Raw genomic sequence first — 16,942 nt, forward strand, 5'->3', positions numbered from 1 at the left:
GGCGATGCAGTGATGGAGCTGGAGCTCGCGGGCTGGGGGAAGGTGACGATGGTGGCGCTGGGAGGAGGAGGGTCCGTGTGGTGGTGGTGTTTGGAGCGTTTGGACGTGGGGCAGGTGAAAGGGGGGGGCGGTCCGGTAAGGTTTTCTCTTCTTCTTCTTTGTGAAGAAGAAGATGAACAGTGCAAAGAAATTTTCCGTTTTTTTTTTCTTTTTCTGACCAAAAATCCCCCAAAATGCCCATGAAAATGAGCCCCACGCGTGGTGGGGTTCGAGGCATATGTCCCCCACGCGTGGTGGGGTTCCCCACGTGTCCTGGACACGGTTTATTATGGGCTAGGTCCGAAAATTAGGCCTAAAACCGGGTAGTTTAAACCCGAATATTATTCTTTTGCCCGGACCCGAGAAATAGGAACACGTTGCTTAACTAGTCCTATGTAAGCAAAATAACTACCAAAAATAAGACTAGTATTTAAACAAAACTATATATTTTTTTTAAAATAAATATTTTTTAAAGATTTAAAATAGCTACAAAATATTAATGAAACTATTTTTTTTTGTAATTTTCGTTTTTCTTAAATAAAGACAAAATATAAAGTAATATTTTTTTGTATTTTTCCAAAATTAAAATGACTACAAATCATTAATAGAATTATATTTTTTTGTAATTTTCGAATTTTATATAAAGTACCAAAATAAAGTACAATTTTTGTATTTTTCAAGTTTATGAGAAATACATAAACTAACATTTATATATATATTTTGTGATTTTTTTTCTTTTTGCAACAAAAATAAGGTAAAATAGTTAAAATAGCTATACTAGACCCAATTTCACATATTCACGCTAAAAATGTGAAAATTCTCGGGGAGGGTTAAAAATCACGTGCTTACAGTCACAACTAAAGACTTCAAAGAGAAATTTCCTTCTGCTAACCCTCGTACATGGGCCATTGGCAGATACCCTTCCTCTATCCCTCCTTCGATCATTCCTATTATGAAGGAAGACTGCCATTGCCAAGATGTAAACATTATCACTCTTGCTCTGGCAGAGTGGGTAACCTTACCCAAGAAGGGTTTTACATATTTTTATATGTATCCTTTCACTTTGGGAGCATTTTCTTTGAGTTGAGAGCTTGACTTAGTCATCGTGGAGTTCTGCCTCCGCAACCAGGTGTGTTTGGCATAGTGTGGAGGACAATCACTTGTCTTCAGCACCTGTGTCAGGAGACGGGAGATGAGCTATCCCTAGCTCAAATAATGAACCTCTATTCCCCCAAGATCTTCCGCGGTGGAATAATAAATTTTAGCAAACGTGACAACCATGCTCTGTTATCTAGCATGGGTGATGACAACGACCGTGGTGGATGGAATGATTTGTTGCAGTTTCCACTAATGATATCATTCCGGCAACGGCTTTATCCTCTCCGGAATTATTGAACCGCACTCGTAAGTTCCTCGTTTAACCTTTCTTTTATTAAAGATCATCTCATACTATTATTGACCCTTTTTCTTTTACCTGTTTTAGCAACTTTATGGGTACCACCTAGGGTTGAAGGCTTGGACCAATTGGCACAGAAAATCTTGTATGTCACTACGCCTGAGACCCATATGTGGAAACAAATGGCCCTTAAATACGGGTGGAAGGCCAAAAGTCATGGTAACTTGGACTCATCTCGTCTTTGCTTTTCATGTAAGAAAGTTGATTAATCCTTTATCTTTTTGCTGAATTCAGGTCTACTCCCGGGCTCGGTTGTCGTCCCCGAGGAGGATGTTTTGACTGATCCTGTTGATACGGCGAGGCTTCTTCAGGAAGCGTTTACTCGAACATGCGTCTCCAAACCTGCTTCAAGTGCAAGTGTTTCCTTTTGTAGTCCCCAGCCAGAGAGCAAACAAGCAATAAAGAGATATTCCTTCGCGGTCAGGGGAAATCATAAAAAGGTAAGGAGTGTCATGCCCGAATCGTCTGTAGATGCTGTGGTATCGAGCACCGCGCCCGAGCCGGCCATAGATACTGTGGTTATTGATGATGATTGAGAAGCTAGTGATGAAGGGGATTCTCTACATTGAAGATAATGAACTTCATCAACTCAACATAATGCTCAATCTGTTGAGTTAGTTACACCAACCGACGACGATTCCTCGGCACTCTTGGGGAATTTGAGATGGTAGAAAATGCCAACTCTCATTGCCAGATCCCAATCGCTGCGCCCGGTACCGTGAGGCTGAGTACCAGGTCCCTGTTGTCTTCAGTTGACAAGCAACCAACAACCAGCACTGCATTTTCCGCAACTACTTCTCACCCTTTAACACCATTAGCTTCATCTCCTTCTTCACCAGCTCTTCCACCAGCAAATGCTACGTCATCTCCACCTACCACATCTGTCCGATAAGAGGATGTTCCCCTCCCCCAGTCCCTAGTTTATGGGAACTTGGGGCAAAGTTATAATGCTTCCTCAGAGGATCCCACAAAGGAGTAGGAGTGTTACTTTCTCGGTCTCTACCGGATGCAATTTGTTGTCCCGACTGGTGGAACTTGCTAATTATCTGAAGCCTTTGGCTTCAGAAAAGGATAGGGAAAAGATACAAGCTCTGTTGGGAGAGTGCTTGTTGAACAATGCCATGCACAATGCCGCATCGTTATATCCTTTGTTTCCTTCATTATTTCTTCTACTTTTGATACAGTACTATTTTGAATTTACATTTTATGGTTCACATGCCAACTTTCTTGCTTTTGAGGGCCTCCAAAGGTTGATTCGAGATAAAGAGGAACTTATCTCTAAGCAGGATCAACTTTTGGCCGAAGGGGACCAAACTGTTGCTCGCCTCTTAGAACTGGAGGCTAAAGCTGCTGAGGGTGTTGTGTTGCAGGCTCAGTTGCAGCAAAACGAGCAAGAAGTAGAGACACTTAGCCAAGATATCGCCCCATTGAGTGTTCAATTTGAATAGGCTAGGGCCATATGGGTTGAAGTCCATAATTTTGTTCTTGCTGCATCCGATCGCGAGGTTGCTTCGTCTGAAAGATTAAATAATTTGGAAGCTGCCTTGAACTCCAAAATCGAAGAGCTTGCTGCTGCTAGGGTGAAATATGCCCAATTAGAGGAGAAATATAAGAAGACCATTGAGCATAATAGACTTTTCAGCTTTGCGGTCCGTGACCTTGATGTCAGCCTTCAGTCCATTAGATCCGCACGGGAAAATCTTTCTACCGAGTTTGACCAACTTAAAGAAAAACTTCAGCACAGAGAGGCTTCCCTCATTGTTGAGAAAACACATTATATGTATAGAATGGGGAGAAAAACCTTGGAAGAGGTCAAAGCGGGTGTCATAGACTTTGACGCCGAAATCGCTAAGGCCCTTGAACTGGAGTTAGCTGCAAAAAGAGGTCTTCCGGCTAGGCCTGATGCTACTAATTCTTGTAGTTCCGGTTTTGAGTTCTCGGGAACTGAAGAGGAGTCTAAAGGTGATGATGCTGAGGGCCAAAATGATGAAGGCCAAGATATCAAACTGGCGGCGGATCTACCTTCTTCTCCTAGGGGAGCAGACGCTTCTCTTCCTTCGGGTTTCGGAGATGCAGCAACTTAGCTTTTAATTTCTTTTTCCAAATTTTGTATTTGTGCCATTTGACACATTCATTATAAATAAAAAAACTTTTTGCTTAAATATTGCATGAATTTTCCTTTCTGTGCTCTTTCTTATCCTCATATCATCCCCCCAGTGTTCGAATGCGAAGAATGCATTTTCGAACACTGGAAGTTTTTACACCTTCGAGGATTCCACTAATGAATTGCTAGATAATCTCCAGTTTAGTAACAAACTTCATTTCCCCTTAGGAATTTATGTTATCGAGTCGAAGACTATCTAACAATCCCTATTGGCTTGCACTTGTGAACGGTTGGGTAATCTTTGTTCGATAGCAAACTTAACTTCCCAGTAGGAAATTTGCTACCGAGCAAAAGATTATCTAACCGTCAAAGGGGTTCGTCGGTTGTGTGCCTTGTTATTAGAATGTCTTATCGTTGCTGTTGAAACTTTCTTCGTAGTATGTTTTCTGCTGCTGCCTCATTAAAAACCTTGCAAGAAAAACTCAATTGGGACAAAAACTGGATGAAGGGAAAAAGAGTGCAACACATACTTTCAGTACAAATGATGTTCATCAGCAATTGTATCTCTTGAGATGTGCCACATTCTAGTTGCTTGGAAACTTGTCTCCATCTTGGTCCTCCAACTCGTATAATCCTTTCCCGGTGATAGCTGAAACCTGGTAGGGGCCTTTACATGTTGGACCCAGCTTCCCTACATTGAGTTCTCGGGTGTTTTGAGTTACCTTCCATAAAACCAAGTCTCCCACTTTGAAATAACGGAGGTTGGCTCCTTGATTGTAATATATTTCTATTCTATGCTTTTGAGTTGCCATCCTTATATGCTCCAAGTCCCTGCTTTCATCGAGTAGCTCCAAATTAACCAACATTGCTTCGTTGTTTGCTTCTTCATTCACCTAAAAGTACCTCAAGGTAGGTTCCCCTACTTCCACTAGGATCAGGGCTTCTGCTTCATACACAAGGGAGAAATGAGTCTCTCATGTGCTTGATTTGGCCATTGTTCGGTACGCCCAAAATACTCCTGGAAGTTCCTCGGGTCATTTGCCTTTAGCTTCCTCTAACCTCTTATTGAGATTTTGTATAATCACTTTGTTCCTTGATTCCGCTTGACCATTTGTGCTCGGATGATAGGGCGAAGATGTGATCCTTTTGATTTTCAAGTCTTCAAGGAACTTCGAGACCTTTGCACCTAATTATGGCCCATTTTTGTAGACTATCTCATTTGGTATCCCAAATATGCAAATTATGTTCTCCCACAAGAAATCTACCACTTCACGTTCGCCGATCTTCTCATAAGGACCTGCTTCAACCCATTTATAAAAATAGTCAGTTAAAATCGAAAGGAACCTTACCTTACCAGGGGCTGGCGGCACCGGTCCGATGATATACATTCCCCACTTCATGAACGACCATGGAGACAAAACTGAGTGCAATGGTTCTACTGGTTGATGTACTAACGATGCGTAGCATTGGCACTTATTGCATTTTTGAACAAAAGCTTTGGAGTCTTGTTCCATCCGGGACCAATCGTATCCTGCCTTACCAATTTTATTACTAAGGAATCTGTGCCCGAATGGTTTCTACGGATCCCTTTGTGGACTTCTCTCATAACGTAATTAGCTTAAGAGGCTCCCAAACATCGGGCCAACGGGCCTTAGAAGATTTTCTATACAATTGGCCTCCTTTGAAACAATACCACATTGCTTTAGCACACAGCGCTCGGGATGCTTTTGGATCTTCAAGCAACTTTCCATGCTCGAGGTAATCAATGACCTCATTCCTCCAGTCCTAGACCAAATTAGTCACGTTTACCTCGTAGTACCTATCTGCGTTCTGAACCGAGTGCATAAGTTGTACGACCATACCTAAGTCTGATCCCTTCATCTTTGTTGACGAGCCAAGGTTAGCTAATTCATCCACTTCTACATTTGTTTCCCTCAGGATATGCATGATAGACCACTCCTGAAGTCGAGCGAGCAAAGCATAAATCTTCACTACGTATTGCTGCATGCGTTCCTCTTTGGCTTCAAAGATCCCGTAGACCTGATTTACCACCAGTTGAGAGTCATATTTGATTTCTATGACCTCAGAATCTAGTCCCCGGGCAAATTCGAGCCCTAAAATTAAAGCTTCATACTCCGCTTCATTAGTAGTCAGTGAAACCTTTTTTATAGCCTGCCTTAAGGTTTCTCCTGAAGGCGTGGTTAATACTATGCCGAACCCGGACCTTTTTACGTTGGAGGATCCATCCATAAATAGGGTCTAAACTCCTGATGTCGATTCTGACATCATCACTGCTTCTTTAATAGCCAAAGGTAACAATCGTGGACTGAAATCAACCATAAAATCGGCCAAAACTTGTGACTTAATCACAGTCCTAAGTTTATATTCTTTGTCAAATTCACTCATTTGACGGCCCACTTGGCCAACCTAACTAAAAGTTCAGGTTTATGAAGGATATTCCGCAGGGGAAAGGTGGTCACTACAACTATCAGGTGACACTGGAATAAGGCCTTATCTTCCGAACGACGACTACTAGGGCAAAGGCCAACGTTTCCAAATGTGGGTAGCCAGTTTCTGCTCTCGTTAAAATTTTAATAACATAATAAATAGAAGATTGCGTACCTTCATCCTCACAGACTAAAATGACGTTTATCGCTACCTCCGAGACTGCTAGATAGATTAACAACTTTTCGCCTTCTTCCAAATTTGATAACAGCGGAGGACTTAACAAGTATCTTTTCAAATCCCTCAAAGCATGCTGACATTATGGGGTCCACTCAAAGTTGTTCTTCTTTTTGAGTAACAAGAAGAAATGATGGCATTTTTCTGAAGACCGGGAAATGAACCTTTTCAAGGCTGCCAATCTCTCTGTGAGCCTTTGAACCTCTTTTACGCTTGATAGCTAGTCCGAGATGAATTCAATGGCTTTGATTTTATCGGGGTTAACCTCAATCCCCCTTTGTGACACCAGGAATCCTAAGGAACTTGCTGGAGCTGACCCCGAACGCACACTTATCCGAGTTAAGATTCATCTTATGCTTCCTTAGAATATCAAAAGTCTCTTTTAGGTATTTAATATTATCACCTGCATTCAAAGACTTAACAAGAATATCATCTATATAAACTTCTATGGTTTTCCCTATCCTTTTTTCAAACATTTTGTTTAATATGTGCCGAAGTTCGTTATAAATGAAGTTTTTTCCTGGTCCTCTGGGTTTATCTTAATTTGGTTGTACTCGGGGTAAGCATCGAGGAAACTCATTAATTCATGCCAGACTGTTGCATCAATAATTTGATCAATGTTGGTAGTGAGGACGAGTCCTTTGGGCACTCCTTATTCAAGTCCTTATAGTCCACGCACATGTGAAATTTATTATTCTTCTTTGGAACTAATACTACGTTAGCTAGCCAGTCCGGATACTTTACCTCTCAGATTGTACCGATACCAAGTAGGTGAGTTACATCTTCTTTGACGAATTTGTTTTTGGCCTCGGCAATATGTCATTTTTTATATCTTACTGGAGGATGCTGAGATCCAAACTCAGATTGTGCACGGTCACTTCTGGCAGGATAGCTGTCATGTTCGCATACAACCACGCAAAACATTCGACATTAAATATAAAAAATTCAATAAATACAGACCTTAGTTCGGGGTGCAGTCCTATCCCCAAGTCGAATTTCCTTTTCAGGAACTTCTCGAATAATGTGACTTGCTCAAGCTCTTCCGCTGTGGACTTTGTTGCATCCGTCTCTTTTGGTACCTGGAAATACCTTGGCACTTGATAAGATTATGATGCCTCTTCCCTCTAGTTGACCTCACTTGGCTTGGAAGCATGCGCTGGTTCCTGTAATTGCTATGCTGCATTCTCTTTCCCATTGCTACTGGAGACCGAAATTGCATTCATCTCCCTTGCCATCGGTTGGTCACCTCTTATTTGTTTAATTCCCTTAGGAGTTGGGAATTTTATCAACTAGTGATATATTGATGGCACAACTTTCATTTCGTGCAACCATGGTCTTTCCAAGATAATGTTGTAGCCCATATCGCTATCTACTACCTCGAAAAGGGTCATCTTCATCACCCTTTGAGCGTTCGTGGGCAGTAGGATCTCTCCTTGGGTTATCACACTTGCTTGGTTGAACCCGACAAAGAGTTTCATAGATGGAATTATGCTTTCGATATGTTTGGCTTGCTCCAATACCCTTCACTGTATAACATTGGCCGATATCCATGGATCCACCAGAACACGTTTGATCAATCTAACATATTTAAAGAAATTACCAATGCACCGTTGTGCAGTAGAAGCAATCCATCTGCGTCTTCCTCCGTGAAAGTGATATCATTTTCAGCGACTTCCCGAAGTCTCTTGCTATGGGTTACTGATACCTTTGTATTTTTTGCTGTCGAGAAGGTAACCCCGTTAATCTCGTTCCCCCCCGAAAATCATATTGATCGTTAGGTGCAGGGGATCTTCAGGTGAGGGTTTTGTGTTGTCATAATTGCGACTGTAATTGTTTTTAGGTCGGTCACTTAAGAATTTTCTAAGATGGCCATTCTTCAGCAGTGTCGCAACCTCTTCGCGTAGATACTGACAATCTCTATCCCGGTGACTGTTTATCCCGTGATATTTGCACCACAAATTAGGATCCCTCTGGTTAGGATCGGATCTCATCGGCTTTGGAAACCGTGCTTCTTCGATGTTCCTCATAGTTGATACCAAATCTATTACATTGACGTTGTAGTTGTATTCTTAATGTCTGGCGTAGGAAGGATCTCGAGAACCTGATATTTCCTTGTCCTGTAATGACGGGTTATTCCGGTTGCGATTAGTTCTTCTATCAAATCTATCTGTCGCCTGGGAGCTTCGTCGCATCCTTCATCCTATTCATAGGGCAAGAACCGGCTCATCGAAGATCATCTATCTGTGTCAGAATCGTCTTTTGATTTCTCTTTATTCTTCTCTCGGCCTTTAACCGACGACGGAAAATCGAACTGATCATCCTCAATCCTTATCTTTGACTCGTACCAGTTGTGAACATCCGCCCAACTTCTCGCTTGGAACTCGATCAAGCTTTCTTTCAACTTCCGGGAAGCATCGAAACTTCTCGGATTCAAACCCTTGGTGAATGCTTCAGCCGCCCATTGATATGAAATGGCTGGGAGCAACATCCTTTAATACTAGAACTGGGTTATTAGTTTCCGCAGCTACTCAGACTCTCCTTGTGCAATCCTGAATATATCGGCCTTTTAGGCCTGCACCTTTTTGGCCCTAGCATGGGCCTTAATGAAAGAATGCGTGAGTATCTAGAAAGAATACATGGAATTCTCGGGCAAAAATGAATACCACGTCATGTCTCCCTTAGTGAGAATCTCTCCAAATTTCTTCAGTAAAACTGACTCGATCTCGTGGGAAGCTAATCGTTCCCCTTCACCGCCATTGTATAAGTAGTGATATGCTCCTAAGGATCTGAAGTCGCATCATATTTCGGCACACCCAACATTTTAAACCGCTTTGGGATCAATTTTGGTGCCACACTCGATTTGTACGTCAATTGAGTGTACTTCTTTGGGTCTGACCCTTTCAACACTGGTGGTACGCCCGAGATTCTGTCCATACAGGCGTTTACTTCCCTCATAAACCATAAGAGTTGATTTTTGAAGGGGTCGTTCTCGTTGTTGAGAATAGATTCATTTCCCCCGGCCCTATTAAAGCCGACCTTTCCCCTCGAGGTATTGTTGTCGACCCTTTGCGTTGTTTGATTACGGGAGCATCGGAAAAAACTAAACTTCGTCCATTCGCATTATTGGAAGCACCCGATAACGCCTATTTCAGTTCCTTCATAACCTTATCATGCCATATGAGATGACCTAAGATGGCCTCATGTTGCTCCTGCAACACCCTTACTACTTTAACGGCGTGCTATTCTTCAGCATCATCAGGGGTTGCCTCTCAAACATGTCGTGGGTACCGTCTGTCGTAGACCGGAGTGACTTTGTTCCCCTCACTATGGGTATCACTGATCAAATCCTCATGCCGAGGCTTATTTCCTTGAGCCTCAAGGTTGTGTGTGTTGTTAAGACCATTATCTGCCATTTTCTACGATTTTCCCCTAAAAACAAATAATCAAACACATTAGTAAAAGAGGCAAGGATCAACTTAATTACACAACTGTCTAAGCCCCACTGTGGGCGCCAAATTGTTTACTTGTAAAATAGTACAGTTGAATTTATACATAGTTTATTGACAAGTAAACTAATTTGATCATGTAATAATAGATGAATTAAATAAAAATATGATACTTAGCCTTGAGACTGAGATAAAATAGCAGAAATGGTAATTCCGGAACAGGGCTTCCGGACACAATAGCCATGATATTATTAAACAAGAAGATAAGATTATATTGAGCTTGGAATAGAAAGTAGCATATGTTTGCTAGAAAATTCGTGTCCTTTACAATGATAATAGAGCTCATTATGTATAGCTGGGCTTAGGGAACGGGGTCCGAGGATCAAGCCCCTCTTTAATGTCAATTATAAGGTCCATTGAAGAATGTGTAACGACGAACAGTGAATGTCATATTCCTTGTAACGGGCCGCATACCTAATGCGATAGAATATTCCTCATTAAATGCTACCGGGTGGCAGACATTTATTTGCCTTTATGAGTATAATTCTCTCCGGTAATAGATGAGATTGTTGCCTTTGGATTCAACTATCTTCTATATTCGGCTCCACGTATCACTTCCGTATGTGATCATTTAATATAAATATATTTTACCCTATACAGTTTCATAGAGGGTTAATGAGTGCTTTTGAAAAAAATGAAACAAGTCTTGTGTGATAGTAATACCATCATTGTATATAATAAGAGACAAGGGGATACCATATTGAAATCATAATTTTGAGGGCATCCGAGTAAATAGTTTTAGGGATATGAAGGGAGTATGAGCGATTAATTATTTTGTGCTTAAGGAGCATCTAACGATAATAATACTTCAATCCTGAAACTAGTTGGGGTCGGCTATATGAATTCTCTATATTTATTAGGCTCCATGTGGGCCCTTCTCGTTTCAATAAATTGCCAAATAAGCTTATTTATTACAATATTTAGTTTCATTATTGATTCTTGAACAAACCCCATAATCTAGCAGAGGACAACCCCTATAATATAAGGTAAACAAATAAATTTAAGCATGATTTAAAGTTGACAAAGTTAATAATTTTTACTAAAGATTCAATTTTTAAGTAAATTTCACTATTGAGTAGGAGTGAATTTTTACACTATCAGTTCATTGTTGTACATGTTGTTACCTTTTTTCCAGATACAAGGCAAATGATTCATTTAGAAAAGATCCGATACCAAGTGAATGAAGAAAAAGGGATTTAAAACTTGTCGTCTACTTTCAGGAAATGTTTGGAAAAGAGAACTTACAATAATACAACGCCATATTCTCCGAAGATTGAGGAAGAAGAAGAGATCTAATTTCACTTACTTATTATGGATGATTACCTTTCATTATCTATCATTCGAAAGATTGTTCTTAACTTTTTTTTTCCGGTTTTTTTAGATTGTAGCGCCACGGAAGGACAAAAGGGCTATAGAAAGACACACCAAGTCCAAAGAAGCAGCATTGCTTGAAACTGAAAGCATACTAAAACGTGCTCTACAACCCGATTAAAATATACTGTTATTTACTCTCTTAGTGTATTGGCATGAAAACCTGGTTCTTACCTCATTTTCTAGGATACTAATGAGAAGGAGAAGCTTACTCTTGAGATGGATTTACCGATTGAACTAGATTTATATGCTTTTTCACCTAAGTTGCTCTATATATCTTCACTACTCGTACATGCTTAACGGAGTTAAGCTGTATTGATGGAATGATTTTGTCTCAACCAATCAAGAATGCCTCAACTGAATAAATTCCCTTATTTCACATAGGATCTGACACAGATCGTCTCCAGCCCACTTGAACAATTTGAAATAATCCCATTAATTCCTATAAAAATAGGAAACTTGTATTTCTCGTTCACACATCCATCTTTGTTTATTCTACTAACTCTCAGTTTGGTCCTACTTTTGGTTTGTTTTGTTACTAAAAAGGGAGGAAACTCAGTACCAAATGCTTGCAATTCTTGGTGATTTATGATTTCGTGCTGAACCCGGTAAATAAACAAATAGGTGGTCTTTTCGGAAATGTTAAACAAAAATTTCCCCTCGCATCTCAGTCAGTTTTACTTTTTCGTTATTTTGTAATCCCTAGGGTATGATACCTTATAGCTTCACAGTTACAAGTCATTTTCTCATTACTTTGGGTCTATCTTTTTCTATTTTTATTGGCATTACTATAGTGGGATTTCAAAAAAAAACAAATGGGCTTCATTTCTTAAGCTTTTATTACCAACAGGAGTCCCACTGCGATTAGCACCTTTTTAGTACTCCCTTAAGCTAATCCCTTATTATTTTCGATCATTAAGCTCATGAATATATTTATTTGCTAATATGATGGCTGGTCATAGTTCAATAAAGATTTTATGTAGGTTCTCTTGGACTATGCTATGTATGAATAATCTTTTATATTTCATACGAGATCTTGGTCCTTTATTTCTACTTCTTGCATTAACTGGTCTGGAATTAGGTGTAGCTATATCACAAGATAATGTTTCTACAATCTTAATCTGTATTTACTTGAATGATGCTATAAATATTCATCAAAGTGCTTATTATTTTTTATAATTGAACAAAAGCGAGTCTGAATGGGTATACTTAGTCGTGGAGAATTCCGAGTATTTGATTTAGGGATCGTTCCTGCGCATCTCCTTACTTTATAGCAGTTATTGCTCTGGTTCTAAAAGGTATAGATCTCGCCTCAGCTTTTTCTTTGAAATCGGAGATTGTTCCAATTTCCTATTGAGATAGGCAAGCGGAAGGAGAACTAGACGTATCTTGCTAGGCAAAGACAAGTTAGAATGGATAGCTCGTGGGTGGGATTGACGGGACATATTACTATTGCAGAAGTAGGTAGAACCGGGGGACAAATTATGTCTATAAAGGTCCTCCCCTCTTAGGCACATGGCTCTAAAGATTCAATCTCAAAGAAGTACTAAAGATTAGGCAGAAGAAGAACTAGACTAGAATTATTCGCCCCTCTTCTTGTACTAAGAAGCAAGTGCAGAACATAAGGATAATGAGCTCGTCTATTATAAGTTATTAGTTTACGGAGCTATCTTGGATATATTGAGTAAGGAGACGGGACAATAAAGTTAGAGTTCTATTTCTAGGAAGGAAGCGACTATCAGGAAGCTCACTCTCGGCCGGGCTCGAAGTAGAAGGTAAAAGTAAGAAATTTTGTATATTTTGACCAATTCAAGGTGAAAAATGGGGTTGATCCCTCAACAAACTAGGATAAAATTGAGCCAAAAGATTTCGATTCAAGATAAATTCATGAGAAAGTGTTAGCTCTTTAGGATCTACTCCAACATTTAGAAATTGGTTAATCGGTACAGATAGATGTACTTGATGCCCCACCTAAGAGAGAGACCCAAATCCAAGTAGCCGTGCCAAATGGTGATTCTAGTAGAGAAAGAAAGCCCATACATAACTCGCTATGCTTGGCGTGGTCCCGTGCTATGCTATTTGATCGAGATTCGAAATACCCTTCCTCGCCGCCACCTTCCTTTAGAGATAGCCCGATTGGAATCTTTTACGCTTTCCTTATCTTTCTTTTATTGATCCAACCTATACCTATTTCCTCTTACTTCATGCAGCCGAGCCTCTACCTCATGGAAAATTATAATTAGGAAGCTAGCGCCCGCTCTCGCTCCAATATACGCGTAGGAGGGAGCACCAATGAAAGTGAACCTTTATTCTTTCCTCTTCTCTTCAAACCAATTAGAAGGAAGGCAATAACTCCTCCTGAACTAATGTATGATTGCAAACATTATTGAGGTCAGTATTTTCAAATTACGGGTGATAGGTAAATGCCAAAGTCCGAAAATTACGGGCAGTTTCCAATTTGCTTGTAGTGAATACGGGTAATTCCCTGCCACTTGCCCAATATTTTAATAGAGTGACAACCGGCAGTAAAGTCATTGGACCAATAAACAATAGGCATAAGTAACTTGAAATCAAAAAGGGTAAAATTAGGGGCTAATCTACCTTTTCAGCCCGAGTTAAGACAAAGGAATGGTTTCACTCAAGAGGAGTGCGCCTTCATTAAACAAAGAAGCTAAGCGAATGACATCGAATAAGTGTTCGCATGAGAGGAGTGATCAAATTATATTATATTAGGGGTCCCCGGGCCTATCCTTTCTTTTTTATCAAAAACGTCTATGGACCCACTAGTGATACTTGGGAGAGAGCTGACCTACTAGTCTTGATCCCATTCTATACGCACACAATTTTTTAGTAACAAGAAGTAGGATAAAGCTATAAAAAGGGGACAAGATTCATCGATTAGGTGGCAGCAAGGTTTGTGACTCTTTGATCTATCGATTGACTCTATCTTTTTAACATCATTGATCTTGATTTGTTTCCAGGAGCATATACATTATGAAATAAGCAATCAAGTCCATTTGGATGGATATCGAGAAAGCCCTATACTCGAACTATTTCCATACTAAAGCATTGAAAGAAAAGCAAGCAACTTTGCCGAGTTTCAGAGGTGAGCGAGACTAAAAAAGGAGTTCAACCGTTCCCTAAATATTATGTAAATAACTTTGAAGGGCCATTATTGAGTCAAGCAACCGAAACCAAGCAAAGAAGTCACGTTTGAGCTAATTATAACTAACTCATCTACTTATATTATACCAAACAAGACACTTTTGCAGTTTACTCGCTAGTGTCATCACTCACTGAACGAGCCTTTCTGTTTGTACCAGTTGAGTACATCTGCCCAAGACCTAGACAAAAAGCTTTGTACCTTACTACAGAAACTCTACTATCAATGTTGTCTAGCCCAATTGCCCCAACTATTCTTAACCATTTGACTTTTGACAAGAAGAGGAAGAGAAGCCCTCTTGAGAAAGGGCTCTTGAGTTGGAGTTCGAACTCACCTTCTTTATTCTATTTCATAGCCTCTTCCGTATTCTTAATCAAAATAGACAGGCCAATAATCTATTTATTTTATTAGGAATCGAATCTGAAAGAGATTCAACAGTAAGAGGTCCTGAATCAAATAGAGCAAGCAAGTCCATATTCTGTTTGGCTTACGACTTCATTCCCAAAGTAAGGAGAGAGAAGACACATCACCAGGGAATAGCTCCTAGAGGGACTTCTCTGAGCAAAGAGATAAGTAAGGATAAGAGTCATTCCAATTGAGTAGGTAAAGTGTCTCTTTCGAACGAGATCCTTTACCACGCCTAACTAAATAAAAGAAAGTAAGAGAGGGAGTGCCTGCCTATTTCTTAAATGAAAATAAAGGACTTCCTTATCCTAAAGGTTGTCACTGAATGAATCTGGTAAATAATGTCACTAGATAAGTTGAGGTGAGTATCGTCGCATCACCTCCGACAACTTCTTTTTCTTTGTAGCTATGGCTCTTATCCTTCCTAAGTGGGTTGTAAGTCTTTCTTAGTTTAGACTTATAAAGACTGCTTGCGCCCGTTGTTCCTGCTTTAGCCTGTGAGGTATTTCTCTTATTGTTCCTTTTAGTTTCAGTGAAGTGCTTATAGGGTTTAACTTCCGATTTAGCTATTTTTATGGTAGAAGAAGAGTATATTATAGAATACACTCTACCCCAAGACCCGGTATGGAAAGGGAGTAAGGTAATTCATCATCAACCAAGGCAGGAATCGTTAGAGTATTGTATTGCCCTCCAATAGGACTATACAGAGCAACGAGAAGGTCAGAATCTAATGAATCTATCTTTAGAGTGTAGCTCCACACCTTATCCATCATGTAATGTCAGTGTACCTTCACCCCATGATCTTAGTGCTCCAATTGCACCTTTTGTATTTGTAACTGTAAGTGCATATGTATACACTAATTTATACGTGGGGTTCCGCTTCGGGGAAGATGAGTTGACTCCAGAAAGCAGAAAATTCTTGCCTCAGATATTCCATTAACGGTTATCTAGCCCAGAAAAGGAAAAGAAAGGGCAATCTACTAGAGGCACATTCCTATTCCTTGTCGTAACATATCCCAAGTTGGCTACCTTACCCTTGCGAAATCCTAGGAGACTCTTTCTTGTAGGCGCAAGGAAGATTTCTGATTCACCACTTGGACCTAAAAACAATCTACTAAAGTTCTTCCGATTCTGCTGCGGGTATTTTATTTTCTTGGATCTTATCGATCTATGCCCTTTTGGTCTATGGGGTATCCCACTTTTCCGCTATCACACCTCCTTTTACCTACACCCCGTAAAGGAGTATATATAAAGAGAGTTTTTCCAATTAAAAGACAATCGAAACGGGATCATATTATTATTAACAGATTCAGAGTCACCACTTGGGAGATTTATGGTGTCCCAAGTCACCGATTGAAATCCCGAATCGAGGAAAAGATTGACTCTGTTTTAACAGTCCGCGAACAAGAAATCCGAGTAAGGAATTTTGTTAACCCGGGAAAAAGTGTTAGGCATTACCAAGTTCCGTGGTTCTAGCACGGTCGCTCAACTGTTATAATCGGCTTAATTATCTGATTTTAAACAATTATGAACCTACATGCAATTTTAGCTGTTAACCGCTTTTATTCCATTTGAAGTAGATTGAACGTCATTTAAAACATGTCTTTAGATCGCGCCATATGAAGTGCACCCGCAATCCGGAACACATTTTATTCAACGTTTTAGGATTTGGATTTGGGTCACATGAAATGCGCACCCGAGTTTAAGAAGGTAAAATTATTAAAACAACGCGCCTAGAGAAACTACACGTTTTTAGCTTTACGAGGGCCATGAAAACTTGCTATATGGCGCGCCTTGAATTCTAAGTATTTAAATATTAACTAAGCGAGGGCAATGCATCTCAAGATTTTATCTAACACGGCCCCTCAATTCCGATTTTGAAAGGGAATTCGAACTAAACTTCAGAGAGCCATAAACTATATTCTGTTTCAATATGGCACGCCTCGCTTCCAAATGTATAAATTCTTTATTTGACACTATGTAAGTCTTAAACTATTAATGCTATTTAAGAAGGCACGCCTCAATTATAAAGGAGTTATTCTGAAATCACGTAAGTTTGGGCTGTTGCTTGTGCAAACATCGTTCACATGGGCCTCCAGGCCCTTGGGCAATGCCTGTCGTGAACGAGACTGGCAGCAGTAGTCAAGTGAGAACTGGGCTCAAATTGGTCCCAGGAATGAACTGCACGCACTTACTCAGACGTGGGCTTCGAGTCC

General features: G+C 40.2%; 1 pseudogene; it reads left to right on the forward strand.

Annotated features, from left to right (window-relative positions):
• Positions 1 to 7,780: 7,780 nt before the first annotated feature.
• On the forward strand, positions 7,781 to 12,357 carry LOC138868354 (ATP synthase subunit a-like; annotated as a pseudogene).
• The last annotated feature ends 4,585 nt before the right edge of the window (positions 12,358 to 16,942 follow it).

This window comes from Nicotiana sylvestris, chromosome 5 (assembly GCF_000393655.2).
Source record: "Nicotiana sylvestris chromosome 5, ASM39365v2, whole genome shotgun sequence".
NCBI lineage: Eukaryota > Viridiplantae > Streptophyta > Magnoliopsida > Solanales > Solanaceae > Nicotiana > Nicotiana sylvestris.